Genomic DNA, 15332 nt, shown 5'->3' on the forward strand with positions numbered 1-15332 from the left:
AAGAAAGGACTTCAGCATACAGACCCACTGCCCTAAGGACCACAGAGGGAGCTGGTGGAGGAAATGGACCACCATCACTAGGGCACTTGGGAGGGATGGAAGAGAGGGACTTCAGCATACAGACCCACTGCCCTGAGGACCACAGAGGGGCTGGTGAAGGAAATGGACCACCATCACTAGAGTGGAGCTTTCACACAGCAATGACGTGCAAAGCTCTATCGGTCCTCAATTAACCAGTATGGGGAATTGTCCTTAAATTTTTTTAATTTATTTTTATTTCCTCTTCATAGGAGTTTTACCTGCATGTATGTCTGTGTGAGGGTGTCAGAAGCCATGTGTGAGCTGCCATTTGTGTACTGGAAATTGAACCCAGGTCCTCTGGACGAGCAGCCAGTGCTCATAACTGCTGAGTCATCTCTCCAGTCCTCTTAAATTTTTCTTTTTATTGGCTGCATTTAAAGTGTACAACATGATACTCTGATATACACATTTAAGTGATTACTATACTCAAACAAAGCAACACAATTCACCACTTTACACTAGTTACTTTTTCTTCCAAGCAAAGCTGTGCTTTCTGGAATTCTGGAAGAGAAAACCTAAATCTGTCCTTTCCCCACCTTTGCAATGAGATTTATTATTATGCTATACCCAGGTGAAAAACTCTGTGGAACTGGCATACAACTCAGTGATACAGAGATTGTCCAGTATGTACAAGGCCTGGGGTTCATTCTACACACACACACACACACACACACACACACACACACACACACACACAGAGCTACTTTATAGAAAAGTTTCTGCTTGGTAGAAAGGTTTCCATTTATATTACTATACCAGTAACTATTAGCTACTTCCCTTAGGTGTTACTTGACATCACTGTACTTTTTCCCTAACTCCTAATTCTTCCCATTTCCTCCTGCCCTCGCCTGGAGATGACTGGTTCTAATTCACTTCTGTTTGCTAACTCGCTTTTTTCAGCCATATGAGGTCATAGTTTCTTTGTTTGGCTCCTTTTACTCAACATGTCTTTCAGACTCACCCATATTGTGCTAAATAAGGCTGAATGCCACATTGTACACATACGAAGTACCATATCTTTATCTAGCTATCTGTTGTTGGCCATTTTAGTTGCTAACTGATCATTTTTTAATATTTACTTTTCATTTTGTGTGCACTGGTCCATGCACCCAAGTGCAGATACAATGGAATTTCCAGGGGGTACTGAGCCACCTGATATGGGCAGTGGGAGCCAAACGCTAGGCTTCCGCAAGAACAGCAGGCACTCTTAATCACTGGGTCATCTCTCCTCCCATTTCTGTATCTCGGCTGTTGTGAAGAAAAATAAATTTGTGTCATAATTTCAAGCTACAGCACAGGAAAATTAAGTTTTACTAAGAGCCCAAACACACAATATTTTATTACCCACTTTCCTGGGATTCCTAACAATTTATAGGAAGTTTCGCACCTGTCATATCTCTTGGGATCCTCTCAAGCTCCCTTACCCATTTTGAGGTTGGAGGGAACTGAACCTTGGAGAGTCAGTGCTTTGGTTAAAGACACACAAACTAGGTGGCAGAGCTGGGACTGTAACCTGTGTCCCTTCTGTTTCACATCTTTCCTTTTGTAAAATGTTCACTTCATATGGATTCACCAACACTTACTCATTGTGTAATATGATCCCAATGTTGATTCAACCTAATCAATGACTTCCAAAGTACACATTACCTAGGTAAATAATTAACACACCAGCTAATTTAAAGGAAAGTCAGAAAAGTTTGGTTATATAATCTTGTAATTTGAGTGACCTCATCTTTTTATCTTTATTACATTTCATTTAGTTAATTATTTAATATGTGTTTGCATGTATCGGCTTGGGGTCCACGTGTGTCATAACACTAGAGGTCAGAAAACAGCATATAGGAGTCCATTTCTCTCCCTCCACCATATGGATCCCTGGAATTTAATTAATTAAGTTTGGTGACCAGTGAAGCCATCTTGCCAGCCCCAATCTCAAATCTTAGTAAGTGCTTTAACCAGGACAAAGAGAATGAGTTATTTTATTGTTTGACTCATGTGTTATTTTGGACTACATTAATTCAGTTACGGTTGTAGAATATTAAAGATGTGTTTTATTTGTTTAGGCTGTGGGACATTTGTTTAATGTTGCAAAGATGTGTTACATTCTTTTATGTTGCATTTTAACTCCGTAAAGCTGTGTTTCTAAGCCTGTCTAAAGCACCTGATTGGTCTAACAAGTAGTTGAATGGCACACACACACACACACACATATTCATAATTTCTAAATATATAGATACCTGCTCAGTTCATGTGATGTTACTTGTATGTATGATGTTTTCAGGGCTGACCACTCAGTATTGGAGAACTAAATGGTGTGTCTTTCTTGGGGAAGACTATTTCTCCCACTCTCAGCCTTCCTTAGTCATCTGTAGTTCTTTTCCTAGGGTGGAGGCCCCGTGAGATTTCCCCTTCCATGTTAGCAAGTCTATTTGTGTCATTCTTGTTCCAGCCCTAAATAGGCAGCAGTGTTGGGGAGGCTTCATGGTGCAGCTTCTCTGCCATCTCTAAGAACCAAAGTCTCACCATAAATTTTTTATTTATCTGCCTCTTACAATCTTTCCTTCTTCTCTTCCATTAAGATTCCTAAGCCTTAGATGCAAGAATTTTGTTGTGGATGATCCGTTGGGGTTTGGCACCACATAATCTCTTGTTCTCTGCATTTTGATCAGTTGTGGTTTTCTGTAATGGTGTACATTTGTTGAAAGGAGACATTTCTTTGATGAAGGGCGAGTCCTACACTTACCTGTAGGTATAACAATAAATTTTTTGGATGGAATAAAAAATTATGTTCGATTAGTAAAGTGGTGGTTACAGGCCCTCCTCCAAGATTCATGATTTTATTTGCTCCAGGAAAGTTTGCTAGGTTTCCATTATCAGGCAGAGCGAGGGCCTTAAGTACAGTCAAAGAACTATTGGTTAACATCAAGGCATACACCACCACCACCTGGCAAACAATGTTTAAAAAAAAAATCTCACAATGAAACCTATTGTGTGTATAATTAACAAATATTAGTAAAAACTGGGCAGGAAGAACAACTATACTGCTATAGAGATGTAATAGGAAGCTAAACACAGACTCAGACACAAGTTTGTGTAAGACATTTCTCTGCAGAGCCGGCTGAAGGACAGAGGCCTAGAAATGTCCCCAGGAAAAGAGAACCTGGTTGAGAACATGAATTCAGGCAATGGAGGACAGAGTCTAACAATGAAAGGATCCAAGATCAGAAAGAGAGAGCCTAAGTCACAGTAAATTTAAACATTTAAAATAGGGAAAAGTCAGCCCATTCTACACCAATAAGCTGAAGAGGAAGGAAAGCCCACCAGGCAGGGAAGCATAAAGATGACCAGTCTGAGAACATCCCCATTAAGTAGGTAGATTTTGAGGAGGGAGGACATAAACTGAGCTTCACGCATATAAAAAGCTTACTTGTGGACTGGAGAGATGGCTCAGAGGTTAAGAGCACTGGCTGTTCTTCCAGAGGTCCTGAGTTCAATTCCTAGCAACCCCATGGTGGCTCACAGCCATCTGTAATTAGATCTTGTGCCTTCTTCTGGTGGGCAGGCATACATGCAGGCAGAACACTGTATACAAAATAAATCTTAAAATTTAAAAAAAAAAAAAAAAGGAAATAAAAAAGCTGCCTTCAGCCGAAGGCCCAGGTCAGTCATATCACACAAGCAACAGAGTAGGCTGTGCCAGCCCTGAGTCTGATTCAGAGCCACAGACCTACTGGATAAAGCAGCTGTCGGACTTCAAGGGAGCAATGGCAGAGCCTTAGTGTCAGACAGACTAGAGTTGGTGATGAGCTGGAGACGTTGCACTGAATTTTGGGCTCCCTGCTTACCTATGGATATGACATCAGGAAGTGCTGAACAGTGGTCCTGAGAAACCTCTGAAATGAGCTAAGTCATGGGGATCAGGAACACAAAAGCTGAAGCCCTGTTCCCAGTGACTCATTCTGGGATAGGCACTGTGTTGGTGAGCAAAAGGGCTCTTAATAATGATGAAATGGCTAATCCAGCTGCATGCTCTCAGAGAACCACTGATTTAATCTAAATCATTCATCCATAAGGAGGTAGTTCACAGTTTGTACTGGAGAACCAATCAAACCAAACAGATAGATTCAAGAGGAAATTACCTAAGAAAAAAAGGAACTAGAAAACCAGATCTCTAAGATCACAGTTTTCAACCTAGGACAGAACACAAAATGCAGCAAATATCACACAATGGAAATGGAATATTATCACATAGAGTATCTTAAAAGTCATAGTAGTCAGATAAGTGGGTTACATATTAAAATTGCCCCCACAAAGTCAAGTTCATGTGGCTTTCCTTGTAAATTCTGTCAAGTGGTAGAAGCAATGCTATCCTTGTGTCAAAAGCAGAAAGGACTTTTCTCAGAAAGAAGAAATGCTTTATTTATTTATCAAACATCAGTATCACTAAGACACCAAACACAGCAAAGATAGCACAGAGAAATAAAACTACATGCTAATATGCTCATTTATATATTCACACAAACTCTAAAAAACTATGTCCATTAATCAAGCAGTATATGACAAAGAAAATTCATCATACAATGGTGCTTGTCAATAGAAATGCAAGTTAACTTTTTAAAATGAAAACCTTAATAAAATAGTTGATTTTCTAATTAAATTTTTTTCATGCAGTGTATTTTGATCATGTTCCTTCCCGTCCCCACTCCTTTCAGATTCCCCACTCCTCTCTACCCCTCCAACTATCTCTGTCATTTCTTTTTTTTTCAGTTGAATAAGAAATTTTAATGATGAATTTTTACAATGTTCCAAACAGTATTAAATAATATTTCACATCTCAACTACAGCAAATATGGCACTCATCTCTAGAACTGAAGAAGCATTGGTAGGTTCAAACTTCTAATACCATTTGTGATGATAAAGCAGAGTTAACGTGTGATTTTTTTTCCCATGTTAGCAAAGGGGCACCTTAGGCATATTGTCCTTCTCAGTTGAATCAGAAGTTTGTATTTTACATCAAGAATCATAGAATATCTCTGTCCTTTCAAAGCACAAACATCAAAAAGGCAAAAGCAAAAAGCAAAGCCTGCAAAGACAAAAATCAAAACAAACAAGCAACAGACCAATAGGACAGAAACTGCCAAAACAAAACAAAATGTCCACAAATAAAAACATGGATTAGAGTTGCAAAATTGGTCACCTGTGAGTGTGGTTGATAGACCCAATGATGCTCCACTGGAGAAAACCTTCTCCTTTCCCAGCAAGCATCAACTGCAAATAGCTTCTTGGCTAGGGTAGGACACTGAGTCAGCCACCCGATCTCAGTTCTGGGATCTCTTGTCTTGCTTTAACCTCTGCAGGTCATATGCATGCTGCTGCAGTCTCTGTGAGTTCAAATGTGCTTCAGTCCTGCTGTGTCTGGGAAGAACTGTTTCCCTGAAGTCCTCCATCATCTCTGGCTCTTACCATCTTTTGCATTCCTCTTCCATATAGATCCCTGAATTATGAGGGAAAGAGTTTAATGAATGCATCCCACTTAGGATCGAGTGTTCCAAAGTCTCTCACTCTCTGCACATTGGTTGTGGTTATCTGTCTGTGTGAGTATGTATCACATGTATGTGGGTCCTCACAGAGGCTAGAAGAGGACATCTGATCCTCTGGAGCTGCAGTTAGAGGCAACTGTCAGCCACTAAACATGGGTGCTGGGAACTGAAATCAGTGCCTTAAGAAGAGCAGATAGAAACTTTTAAAGGAGCTGTATACTTTTTTCCACTTTTCTCAGGCCCTGCATGGAAATACAGCCCCATGTTGTTATGACAAATGCCATTGGATGTACTATTTAATCTTTGCTCTTAACTTTTTTTGGTGGGCCTGCCACCCAGCTCCCAAATAAATCACAAGCGCGGGGCTTATTATTGCTTATATTGCTGATTTTAGCTTGGCTTGTTTCTAGCCATCTTTTTTAACTTAAATTATCACAACTACCTTTTGCCTCTGGGCATTTTCCTTTTCTTACTTCTGTGTACCTTACTTTCATTCTTACTCCGTGGCTGCCTGGGTGGCTGGCCCGATGTCCTCTCTTCTCCTTTTCTCAATCTTCGATCCTTTTGCCCAGATTTCTCCTTCTATTTATTCTTCGCCTACCAGGCCAGCCTGTCCTTCCTTCTGCCTTGCTATTGGCTGTTCAGCTCTTTATTAGGCTATCAGGTGTTGTAGACAGGCAGTACGTTACATGGGAACAAAAACTGAAGTAAAAATGCCTATGGCAGCACAAGCATCAGCATTCTAGAGCTCTAGGAAGGTTGAATGCAGTTCCTGGACACCAGAATGCAAATTTTAGTCTTTGCTCTCATGAACTGAGAAGTGGGCAGAAACAGCTCCTAGAGCACGTGGAGGATCCAGTGTAGCTTAGCAGTCTAAAGTTTGCTCATGCAGTCAGAAGACTGGAGATACGCAGTAAAAGAAGTCCGATGGAAAAAACTCTAAATGGGTTCTAATGCGTTTTACAATGTGTGTAGGTTTAAAACAAGGAAGAATATGGGTATAGTTATAGAAATAGTTTAAAATAATAGTCTTTAAAGAAAGAGCGAATGTAATATAAAAGAAAAACGTCACACGAGATGGGAAATACAAAGGGAGCATTTCTGGATCCTGTATAGTAGGATTGTACTGATTTTGAATTTTTTTCTAAAAAGCAAAGGTGTAGTAATATGGGGCGGCAGGGCTGCGTCCCCCACACCCGGCCGCCCACATGGCTAGCTTATGCTCCGAAATAACAACACACAAACTGTATTCTTTTAATCACTGCTTGGCCCATTCTCTTCTAGGCTAATTCTCACATATTAATTTAGCCCATTCCTAATCATCTGTGTGTAGCACCCCAAGGTGCGCTTACCGGGGAGATTCTAGCCTAGTCCATCCTGGGTCCGAGCTTCATCACGTGTGTCTGCCAGGGAGCAGGGCATGGCGTCTCTGCTGAGGCGTCTGCTCCTGAGAGGAAAGCTGTCGAGACTCTAAGCTCACTTCCTCTTCCTCCCAGCGTCCTGTTCTGTTTACTCCTCCCACCTATCCTCTAACCAATAAAATGGGCCAGGGCAGTGCCTTTATTAGCCAATGACCTTCCTCCATCATTTCCCCTTTTTCGGTTTAAACAAAAAAAAAAAAAAGGCTTTAACTTTAACATAGCAAAATTACATATAACAAAACAGTTATCAAGTAAAAGTTACAATAATCTTTATCATAACTAAGGAAAACTATAACTATAACTAACTATTCTTAACTCCATCAAAGACTCCAGAAAGATATAATATTACCTAAGTAAACAAGAACTAAGAAACTTCAAACTCTAGAAATGACAAAGACATCTCGCTGCCTGGACAGTCACCCAAAGTTCTTTTGTACCGTTGGGGCATCCATCTTCAGCCTTCAGGCCCATGGTATCCAGCAGACATTTCCATAAAGCAGGAAAATTCAAAGTCAGTTCAGTCACTATCTGTTGTGTCCTGCAGAATGTCTCGCAGACTCTTTCAAAATGAATCAGGAACCCCGAAAGATCATCTCACCTTAGACAAGTTCAGTAGTCCTCTCTCTGCGGGTTTTCTGTGTCCAGTTTATGCAATAGTCCAGGCAAGAGAAGTTTCTTGCCCAAATGGCTATCAAACTCCATAAGGTGCCTCTTCGATGCCCATCTTCCTCTTGAAGTAGATTGGTGCTGCCAGGAGCAGAGTGTCTCATTGTCATGAAAAGTCCTCAGTTATTAAAACATTAAATGTCCTATTCTGTAATCTTTGAAAGACATGAAGAATGTCTATCTAAAATATATCTCTATATATCTAGAAAATCTAACTAACATGACTACAAGCTTTACTATTATCGATGATTATCCATTAACAACCTATATTTCTTAATTATACAGTACGTATTTAAATGAACTACATAATCACAATACCTTAATCAAAATCAGAAACACTTATACATATAACAAAATTGACCGTAAATCTCTATCAATAAAGCAAAATCTATACTAATGCAAATTATTCATACCTATATCATATCCCCCTTTAAATGTAAAAGAACGTTTATAAACCATATTTGGGAACATGGGCGCAGTTTTTTCTCTCCAAACTGCTTCCTGCTGAATGGGGGCGTCGTTAATTAGGTCTTTCATGGTATAACCTGTGTGCTAGTTTCATCTCAGTTGGCAGTTGAGCGAAGCAATTTTTTGAAGGCGTTCACACCAACCCTTCAGGAGGGCGTGGTCCATCATACCAAATCGGAATAGAAGAAATGAACAGCGTCTCATCCTCTGTGAAAACAAAATAAGAAACTCCTTTCCAAAGTATCATATCCTTAGATCCAAATTTCAAAGTCAAGGCATCAAAATATCTATGTCGGATTAGTTCAGCAGCATTTATAAATAAATATCTTTTAGCAGCTGTTGCTCCTTTCTCAGCATTCAAACAATTCAAAGAGAGCATAATAGCATACAGTATCAAGATTCTCTGTGTATTTTCCATCCTTGTGCACCTTTGTTTTAACCTCTATTTTGTTTATTTTTACTTTTAACTCTTTGCTTTTTGAGGCAGGTTCTCTGTATCTTTGACCTGAAGTAACTCTGTAGACCAGGCTGTCTTTGAACTCTCAGAGATCTGCCTGTCTCTGCCTCCCAGGCATTCGGGATTAAAGGTGTATACTACTCACCTTGAACTCACAGAGATCTGTTTGTCTCTGCCTTCTAGGCACTGGGATTAAAGGCGTGTGCTACCACACACAACAACTCTCTTCCTTTTTTTATGTTTTTTACTTTAAGAACTTCAACTTTTAGTCTGCATATATTTTTAACACACAGTAAACCATTTAGAAATTTTCTTTGTCTTTGAATCTCTCTTTACTGTATATCTCTCTTTTTCTGACCACACGAGTCTTTAATTTACCAAGCAATATGGGTAGGATTAAAGGCGTGGCTTTGCCGGCTGGATCCAGCCCATTCCTTAGCTTTCCAGCCTCATGGCTGAGGTACTGGCTGTAGCCTGCAAGCGAGCTTCAGCAGCCTGTGTTTGCAAACCGCAGGGACCGCCTGCGTAAAAGAGTCAGTTTGTCCTGGCAGGACAGCCCAGATACCCGACATTTTTAAACGGCGCAGCTTTTTTCCTGCTATGGCTGAAAACTGAAAAGCATGCGTTCAGCTTTTCTTCAACACTGTTTAAGTGTTTCGTGGCAGGACCTCTTAATGAGCTGCAGGCTTTGCAGCTAAAGCTGAGTCAGGAAGCCTCTCTTAGATGAAAGCGCATGCTTGCCTCTAACAAGCAGAGCAGACCCGAGAACACAGCGAGTCTAGTTGCCATCAAACAAATCGTAGCACTTTACTCCAAATGCTCTATTCAAAAGCTCTGTCTCCCGCAGGAGCCAGACAGAGATCGCAATGGTGGCACAGCCCCAGGAAGTCGCGCTTTAAAATGACACAGCGTTTTTTTTCTGCTACTGTTGCCGAATCAGGAAATCTCTCTACAGCACACCACCAACAAACAGCAAAAATCTGTGTTAAACTCTCGCTCCCTTATTTTTAAGTCTTCTCAGGTTTTTTAAGTGGGTTTAGTTGTTCACACGTCTGGGCGCCAAATGTAGTAATATGGGGCGGCAGGGCTGCGTCCCCCACACCCGGCCGCCCACATGGCTAGCTTATGCTCCGAAATAACAACACACAAACTGTATTCTTTTAATCACTGCTTGGCCCATTCTCTTCTAGGCTAATTCTCACATATTAATTTAGCCCATTCCTAATCATCTGTGTGTAGCACCCCAAGGTGCGCTTACCGGGGAGATTCTAGCCTAGTCCATCCTGGGTCCGAGCTTCATCACGTGTGTCTGCCAGGGAGCAGGGCATGGCGTCTCTGCTGAGGCGTCTGCTCCTGAGAGGAAAGCTGTCGAGACTCTAAGCTCACTTCCTCTTCCTCCCAGCGTCCTGTTCTGTTTACTCCTCCCACCTATCCTCTAACCAATAAAATGGGCCAGGGCAGTGCCTTTATTAGCCAATGACCTTCCTCCATCACAAAGGGCATCTGCTAAGAGATGTGGGGTTGAAAGAGAGATTGATGAAATAAGCCAGTCTATATACTTTAGGGATGCCTTAACTTTAAAAGTCAAAAAAATGTATTTGTTAAATGGAAATCAAAAATGCTTTGGAGGGGAGGTTTTGCTTTTTGTTCCCACAAGAAGTGAGAGACTGTGGATTCCTTCAGGAATAATATGGATCTGACTTGATCAAGGGAGACTTCCTTCAGGTCCCTGATGAAACTTTGAGATAATTCCCGAGAAGACCAGCGATGACCTTGTTGATAGATATCACCTGTCAAGTTTCTGGAGGTCTCTCTTGTCAGGTTTCAAAGGCAGAAATAAAGGAACAGATGCCAATTAATGCTCATTGCCCTGTGGGCCTTAGCGGACATAGTCTATGGGTGTGGCTATCTGGCGTGAGGTCATCTCTTTTTATTTTCTTTCTTTCTGTTCTTTTGGTGTCTGTAAAAGATTTATTGAAGATACTACAAGAGGCAGTAGGCTGGGATACAGCGAGAGCACTAACCAGCTGTCATCTCTGATTAGGGATGCAGTCATCTCTAATTCAGGAATGAAGTTACACCCAAGGTAAATTCTAGACTAGGATGATGTCATCTCCAGTAGGGAACTCCTGCAGCAAGGTGAGATCATCTGGCATATGAACCTAGTGTATCCTGAGTGAACAAGCATGCTAAGATGTGGCTCTTAGCATCTGCCACGTGAGGCTGAAGTACTTCTTAAAAGGCTTGGACTTCACAATTGTAAAGCAGTGAAAGTACTTAGACCAGTGGCAATAAGACCAACAATGGCTATAATGGTGTGTATAGCTGCCCTTGCAGATTGTGTGTGTGTATGTTCGTGTGTATACAGTGTGCTAAACAACTTTCCATCACTGCACACAAACAACAAAAATAAAACCGCCTGAGAAAAATCAACTTAAGAGAAAGAAAAGTGGTTTAGAATGCTTGTGGCTCTTGCAAAGTACCAGAATTCTGCTCCCCAAATTACATCAAGTGGCTTAAAACTGCTTATAATTCCAGCTGAAGAGGGTTTGACATGCTCTTTAGGCCTCTGAGGCACACACAAGCATGCACGTGTGTGTGATAAATACATGCAGATATACACACATACACATAAATATGAGGAAACACGGCCACGAATAAAACTGTGAGATTTCTGAGACATTATGAGAAAATTTTGAGGAAACAAGTCTTGTAATTCCTGTTCCTCCATAACATGGTTGATCTTGGAATGTGCTTTCATGCCCCTCCCACGTGTAATAATAGGAGTGGGTTTTACTTTAGATTACCCATCACGTTACCCATTATTGCTCATAATGATGTTTCCACACACAGGTTGTCCTCCTGGTTGTATGCAACTTGAACTAATATGGGCTTGCAGTTGTTACTGCATTTTGCTCTTATGGCCTCGCTTGGCCCTCAATAATACCCTCAGAAAAAAAAAAAAGAATACCCTCAGAATATAATTGTCTGATGCTCTGAATAAAGATAGCTATTGCAAGAGACTTAAGTTCACTTCATTTCTATGCTCCACTCTCCCAGTTTCATGCCACCAACAAGAACATACACACACACACACACACACACACACACACACACACACACTAAATCTTTTGAAATAAAGAAAGAAGAAAATGTGGAGATTTTTAATTGGTGTAAATTAGGTCAGGTGGTAGTGTCATACACCTTTGATCCCAGCACTTGGGAGGCAAAGGCAGACAGACCTCGGACTTTGAGGCCATCCTGGTCTACTGAGCAAGTTCCAGGACACCCAGGGCTACACAGAGCAACACTGTCTCTGTGGGTGGGCAAGGATAAAAGTCAGTCACAAGGCAAGACTTTTAAGATTATTCGGGGCAAGATAAAGTTGTGGATCTATTGCTGGGCAGAAACTGATATCATTATGTTTTCCAGTTAAACTGGCCATCAGGGATCAGTGTATATATGAAAATTTTATTAAATTCCTTTTTCCCCAACAGTCCAGTGTTACATATTTTGAGTTACCCTTGATTTTGATTACTAGTATGTATGTGTCTTGGCAAGACAGAATACTGTAGAGACAAATGATTTTTATTTTTATTTTAGATATCTAGAAGGCAAGAGATGCCAGGCATGATGGTGCATGCCTTTAACCCCAGCACTTAGGAGGTAGAGTGAAATGAGATCTCTCAAGACTTCCAGTCAACACAGAGTTCCAGGCCAGTCAGGGCTGCACAATGAGAACATATCTCAAAAAAAGAGTCAGACAGCAAGAGATTCTTTAGCCTAAAGGGACAATCTTAGGTAGTGACAATGTGGTAATAAATGTGAACATGGGGAGATTTACCGGTTAAGGCATCCAGTGTTAATAGTAGGCAGCGATGTCACACTAACCTACATTGTTTTCACAGTGGTGACAACACCAGTTATAGTCTCTTATCATTGCTATTCAGACAATTAGTGCCAAGGGATTTTCTTAGCAACCTTGAATTATAGGCAGTGATCTCTGCTGGCACAGTGGCATCTTACAAGAGATTGAAGACAAGGGAGGACTTTTATTCAGCAGGTAGACTAAGCTGGAGAGCCAAAGCTTGCCGCATCTAATTATAAAAATGCCTTGGTAGTCATGGAAACATAAGGAGTTATTTCATGCCCCCAGAACATTACGGGCAGATAAATGTAGAGTTCTAAGTCTATGAGAGGAGACAAGTAAGAATCCAGCTATTTTTGTTATAATGGCGCATGAGAAAATAGAAACATTTTTTTAATGTTAAGAAATAGAAATGATGTGAAAAGTAGGAACATGCACACATATACACAAAATAAATGTAATAATTGTAATAAAAATATTTTTAATTAGAGAAATGTAAAAAGAATAAAAATAAAAACATGCAGTTCCCTTGGCATAGTGCTTGCGTAACACATACAAAACCCCAGTTTTAATCCCAAAGGAAACCACACCACCACAAAGAAACAAGCATGGTAATATATTCATATAATCCCAGCACTTAGGAAGTGCAGACAGGAGTACCAGAAGTATTGGCCTCAGTTACATGAGGGCTTGAGGCTACCTCAGTCTCGGGGCTACCAAACTACCCTAGCACCTCCTCCCCACAGCACTACTTACACAAGTCTCCTGCTACCTGAACTTTGCAACCTTTGGGCCTCATTCTCCCACTCACTGTCCCTAGGCTCACTTTCACTCTGGCCCTGTGCCAGGTTAAATTCATCCCATCCCTATTCTCAGGGCCCCAAGGCACCTCACTTTTAAATAATAGGTTATCTCCTCAAGATGGCATCAGTCAATACCCTCTAAGCATACAGAGTGAGATAATTAGATTCCTTTACCAAGTTTACAACTGGAATTGCAATCTGTCTTTGGCACAGGAAGGTACTTAGCACACTGCCAAAGGAGAAATGTAAACACCAACCCAGTAACAAACCTTCTGACCTACCATGGTGTCCAGCTTGCAAGGTACACTAGTGCAATGGTGGCATGAAGCTTGTGAGAGTAAACAACCAATCTGATTCGACTTAAGGCCCACTCCAAAAGATGTAACCCATTGCTGACACCAAGTACCTGAAGCTAGACAGTCCTGAGACCAAGGTAAAATCAAATACTAGGGTTCGGAAGGGAGGGAGGGAGGGAGGGAGGGAGGGAGGGAGGGAGGGAGGGAGGGAGGGAAGAAGTTAGGTGCCACTGCCAGGCACCTAACAATGTAATTCCTTTTTTTAAAAAAATTATCTTATGTATACAAGTACTCTATCTGCATATACACTTTTATGACAGAAGACGGCATCAGAACCCGCCATGTGGTTGCTGAGAATTAAACTTAGAACCTCTGGAAGAGTAGCCAGTGCTCTTAACCTCTGACCCATCTCTCCAGCACCCAAACAGCATAGTTCTACAGAAAACTGATTTAATTTAGAACTTTAAAATTTTTTTAAAGATGTGCTCTTATTTTAAGTGCATTGCTGTTTTGCCTACATGGATTTCTTTGTGAAGGCGCAACTACAGTTACAGTTGTGAGCTGCCATGTGGGTGCAGAGAATTGAACCTGTGTTCTCTAGAAGAACGGCCAGTGCTCTTAACTGCTCAACTATCTCTCCCACCCATAACTTAGGAAATAAGTTTACAAATTAAACAAGTATAGATTTATAGATATTTATTAAAGAAAATAATTTATAAAGCAACAATCAAAAAATGTATACTCCTTCCAAGTATAAATGAAGACATTCACAAACCAATTAATCCCATATTGGGCCACAAAGTATCTTCTAAAAACTGAAGATCATACACTTGTGTGATGGTGCAAACTTGCAATGCCTGCACTTGAAGGGTGGAGGCAGAAAGATCAGTAGGTCAAGGTCGTCCTTCGATACAAAATGGATCTGAAGCCAGACCAGGCTACAGGAGACCTGTCTCAGAAAAGCAAAAGAAACAAGCAAGCAAAAAAAAAAAAAAAACACCAAACATCATACAAATCATGTTTTCTGAAAATAATGCAATGTAGGCAAAAAGCAACAAGAGCTAACTTTATTTTTTTTTTATTTTATTTTTTTCCGAGACAGGGTTTCTCTGTGGTTTTAGAGCCTGTCCTGGAACTAGCTCTTGTAGACCAGGCTGGTCTCGAACTCACAGAGATCCGCCTGCCTCTGCCTCCCGAGTGCTGGGATTAAAGGCGTGCGCCACCACCGCCCGGCAAGAGTTAACTTTTAAAAGTAATATGCCAGTCGAGCAGTGGTGCATGCCTTTAATCCCAGCACTGGGAACTTGGGAGCCAGTTTGAGGCCAGCCTAGTATACAGAGTGAGTGCCAGGAGAAACCCTGTCTCAAAAAAAAAAAAAAAAAAAAAAAACACCTACAACATAAATATCTAAAATATCCTTGAGTTAACAAGGAAATCATAAAGATTTAGGAAACAGATAAATAACAGTGAAAATATAACCAAGAAAGTTATGAAATATATCTAAAGGAATAGAGAAATAACGTTTTTAAAATACTAAGATATTTCAATTACATAATACAGCTTAAACAAAAAAATGAATATATAAAACAATGAAATATGATTAAATAAACCTTGAAACTGATTCTTGCATATATTATACATGTAAAACTATAGCAAAACTGACAAAAATAAAAACTAAGAAGAAGCAAAATTTAAACAAGATGGTACTTTATAATAATCAGAATGGCCCAAA

This window comes from Microtus oregoni, unplaced genomic scaffold, assembly GCF_018167655.1.
Source record: "Microtus oregoni isolate MIOR12 unplaced genomic scaffold, Mior012 000012F_ref0000307, whole genome shotgun sequence".
NCBI lineage: Eukaryota > Metazoa > Chordata > Mammalia > Rodentia > Cricetidae > Microtus > Microtus oregoni.